The following is a 4,788-nucleotide window of genomic DNA, read 5'->3' as shown; positions in this document are numbered from 1 at the left end:
CTCTCAAACGCCATATTGCAGCTGCTTGCGAGTTCAGCAATAAAAAAAAGTTGTAAACGTTTTTCTAATTATGACATCCGTCTCGTGAAATCAGTGTTTTCCATGCGGTTGAGCATCCAGTGAGAGTTACTGCTGCCACGTCTGCAAGCACTTCCTGCCGTCTCCTTTCTGCAACTGTTCACCGCTTCACGGTCCAGGGCTATTAACCTCGTCCGGTGAAACTTACTAGGTTCCAGTTTACTAACTCCTCACTAAACTTCAGGCCATTAGTGTTAGTCTAGGCCTGTTACTAGCAGTGCTTAATTTTCTAGTTGGTCACCGAGCGTGTATTCACGGGGTCGAAGTTCAACGAACTTTGGTTGGTACGCCGTTTTCCAAACGTTATCTTTCAAGAGTACACTACGTTGAAGTCGTTAGCCTCGTTTACAGCGGCGGCAGAACGGTTGCGGGAGTTAAGCGAGCATGCATTTTTTTTTCGGCTCCGTGTACTGGACACATTAGGGAGTAACCTGAACTGCCGTATCATTCTCCCAGACGCACGCTTGAATTACCGTGAAATGGCCGCAAAGCCCAAAATACCGTAATATTTTTAGAACTCGCCCATTAAGGGCGCATTCCAGGGTACCGTTCACGTAAGAATATATGCATCATGGAATACAAACAAGAACCTACCTGTTGGTGTGATAAAAAGTAGACGTGTACTGTCAAAAGTGTCGCGCTCCTCTCAGCCGTAGACATTTCTACAAAGATTACTAGAGGGAGCTCTTGAGCTAGTGTTTTAGATGCTGCAAGCGTGTGACGACTCAGGCACCACGGAAAAAATTATTCATATATGTATATGGCAAAAATTCCCCTTTCTAGCTTCGGGTGTCTTTGTCATGATAATTTTCAACAAAATATAGCATTATCAAGGCCACAATTCGCAGTGATTATGCACGGGCGTAGAATCGTGTTGCCTTATGCGTTTAGAAAAAATAATTTCTTCAAAACAAAACTTAGGTCAATGAAGGCAGATAAAGCATCGTGAACAAGACCACAAGTATATTCGAAGCCACAAGCACGGAGATCATACCAATCCGCGGAGTAACCATGATTCCTATGCTGTAGCCAAACTCACATCGCAGTGCCAGAGCTCCCACTAGTCATTTTATTAGGAAACTTTGCGCTCTCAACCTTGCATGAAAACTACATACTGGCGTTCACCGCCGGCGTCTACATAGCCCGCGAGTGTCGCCTATCCTGTTTCTCTTTTGCCGTGATTGATGCGTGTAATTTCGGACCGCACTTCCCGCCACTAAAGCTGTATTGTTCGCCCGGGTTTCTACTGGCTCGTCCACCATTTTAATCTCGTTCCACAAATGAGTTACACCAAGTGATTGAATTTTTGCAAGTATGTTCCGCCTATTTCTTGACGATTATATGAAACGGTATTAAGATGTTCCGCTTACACAGTGAAACTTAAGTGGCATGATATTAAGAGTAACACGGACTAATCTGAGCAAACAAGCTCCACCGAAGGAAAAAGCCCACACTCACGGGCCATTTCGTTTATATAAGTTCAACTTGGTTTGTAAAACATTGTTTCAAGTGCGTTTCACGTAGTGGAACCTACGTTGAGGGATATTACAAGTCAAGGGAAGCTCATACATATTGCGAGCCGTACACTAAAACTAGCGGCAAATTCCGCACTTTTATGTCACGTTTACAGCATTCCCGAAACTGGGTCTAGGCTGTTTCGCACGCTGTGACTGGAGCGAAAAACAAATCGGCGCAGTCATAAAACAGGAAAACCTTATTGCTTTTCTTGCAGTTGAAAAGCTGCTTGAAGGTGAGCAGGATATTGTATATTGTTCTGAGGGAAAGTGTTAAACATTGAAAATATATCTAAACCTTTATATCATCTTTCTTCATGAACAACAGTGGAATAAAATTCTTTACCTTTGCAAGTTTCACAACTGAAACTTCGCCAAATTTTTCAGGTGACCGCAATAAACCTTCAAGGTATGGACAAAAAAGGTGCCAATACAAGTACAGACTAAAACACTTGTCTAGAATGATTGAGTGGCCGGCTTCGGACGACGCCACCGTCCGTAGCAGCTTCCTCACCGTAACTGCTAGGTTCCACGTATGTCTTGCCTATAAACCTTGGATTCAGCAATCGGCATTACCATGCGTGGTCTCATTGCAGTGTCGGCCTGTGATTTTTTCACAATAGATGGCGGCCAACGCTGTCGAAGTGCGATTCCATGTGTACAAGTATTTAGCATTCATGTGCATCTGGTTATGCGCATATGCTTGTATTATGTTCCGATTGTTGTACTTGCAGTGATGTGAGCATTTATTTTTACTGTACTGCACCACCGTCATTTATTGATTTTGTGCTGGAATGTACAAAATGTGGCCGCCAAGTAATGGCCAAGATAGCCAGCAGTATCGCCAAAAATTTGAAGCAGATCCAATTCGCTAGTTGGAATCGACATGACGCGAAGCTTTAAATCATTGGTTAATTAAATTGTATAAAAGAAACTGCAATGTGTAAGAATCATCGTCATAATAATCATCATAATTAGCCTATATTTATGTCCACTGCCCTGCGATCTACAATTACCCCTGTCTTGCGCTAGCTGATTCTAACTTGCGCCTGCAAATTTCCTAACTTCATCACCCCACCTAGTTTTCTGCCGTCCTCGACGGCGCTTCCTTTCTCTTGGTATCCATTCTGTAACTCTAGTGGTCCGTCGGTTATCCATACAACGCATTACATGGCCTGTCCAGCTCTATTTTTTTCATATTAATGTCAACTAGAATATCGGATATCCCTGTTTGCTCTCTGATCCACACCGCTCTCTTCCTGTCTCGTAACGTTAGGCCGGACATTTTCGTTCCATCGCTCTTTGTGCGGTCCGTAACTGGATCTCGGGATTCTTTGTTAACCTCCAAGTTTCTGCCCCATATGTTAGCACCGGTAGAATACATTGATTGTACACTTTTCTTTTCAACGACAGTGGTAAGCTCCCAGTCAGCATTTAGCAATGTCTGCTGTGTGCTCTCCAAAACAATTTTATTCTTCTGTAAATTTCATTCTCATGATCAGGAGCCCCTGTGAGTAATTGACCTAGATAAACGTACTCCTTTACAGACTCTAGAGGCTGAATGGCGATCCTGAACTCACTAAGACAGAGTCCGCCGAGTGCTGATAGCTTCGTGTGCACTGCGTTCTAGCCGCTTATTTTGCGTTGAAGCAAGAGGACCCCGCGACGGTCGATTCGTTCGCTGCTGTGGGCCCTATCTTGAAAGCGATCATCTTACGTGATGAACGGACGGACGGGTTTACTCGTTCGGTAGGCATATAAATGCTTAAGCATTTAGAAACTGCGCGAATTATATACGGACAACGAAGAGACACAGGACAAGCACCGAACAAGCGCACAGGCAGCTCTTGTCTTGCGTTCCTTCCTTGTCCGTGCTCATTTCGCGCTGTTTTTCACCGATGACTTATCCCCTTCCATGCACTTCTGCAGCCACCTGAATTTATGCTCGTTAGGACATTTTACGTAAACGTTTCAGAGTTCAGAATGAAAGGATTAAAGGAACTGAGCAATATAATGTTCCAAAAATCACAGGAGAATATTTTGTTTCTAAATGCATATTTTATAGCCTAAATCAAGATTTTAGTGTACATTACACGCTTTTTACTTGGGTGCGTTCGACGTGTTCATAGTAAATTGTCTGTTCTCTACACGTGGTATTTGTATACTGAAAACACTACTCGAGTGCGTATGTCCAATCGCCCTCTTTCGTCCTTACTTGTTTGGCCATATACCTCTGCGCTATTCATAAACAGCACACCCACCGGGACTCGCTATTTCAATGCCGTACCGTTACGGATCTGTCCGATGGATCTTATCGAGCTATAGTGACACTTCCCACGCAGAGGACAATGCATGTGCCAGGGCAGACGTGACCTTTTCTTTCGTGTGTCGTGGTAAGCGGAAACGCCTTTGCGAGCCTCACGCTTGGCTTGCTTGATGCAACACGCTCAGTTTGGCATATTGATGCATTCGCACTCGGAACTCAACCACGGCCACGCCCAATTGGGCATCTATAGGAACGAGAGAGCGAGAGAGAGGAAACTGGCACTCATCGATCCAGCGTTTGCGGCCTTGGTCGCCGTGTCAAAGGGTGCGTATAGCTGAGGCTGCTGGGTCATTGCGTAATTGGGTAAAGCGCTGGCTGATAGAAAATAATGGGAAGCTTGTCTTCGGCTGGATCACTTACACAGCTACTCGAAGATGGCTTTCCGTAGTGTTCTAGCCTAAAGAAAAGTTTTTTAACCGTACTACTTGTGCAGCGAGAGCGAAAGCTCCCCCACGCGCTTTTCACGTTTAACGCGACCGCGTTAAGAGGCCCATGTCGCAGACAATCCGGTGTCGGCGTCAGCGTCAGGGGCGTTGCCCTGCCAAGAAAATCATCCCGAACCAAGCCGACCACCCAGGCCCTCCGCGTGTCTAACAGAGGCTGGTGCACTAATCGAATTTCTCAAATTAAAATGCGTCAGAAAAATCGTAATGTACGACGTAGCCACAACCATAAGACATGATAGCAACGGACTGCAATTTTACTATACGAGAAAACATAATTCTTTTACGCGGAAACTCAAACACAAGCCTCCTTTCCAGCATTTATACAACTCGTACAGCGGCGCGCCGTGGTTTCCTTCTTGCAAACATAGCATCCAGATGGCGCTCGCCTCCTCGGCTGCCTAGAGTTACTGTATATACTACCAAA

This window comes from Dermacentor silvarum, chromosome 3 (assembly GCF_013339745.2).
Source record: "Dermacentor silvarum isolate Dsil-2018 chromosome 3, BIME_Dsil_1.4, whole genome shotgun sequence".
Classification (NCBI taxonomy): Eukaryota; Metazoa; Arthropoda; class Arachnida; order Ixodida; family Ixodidae; genus Dermacentor; species Dermacentor silvarum.
Note: the sequence above shows the minus strand (reverse complement) of the source record.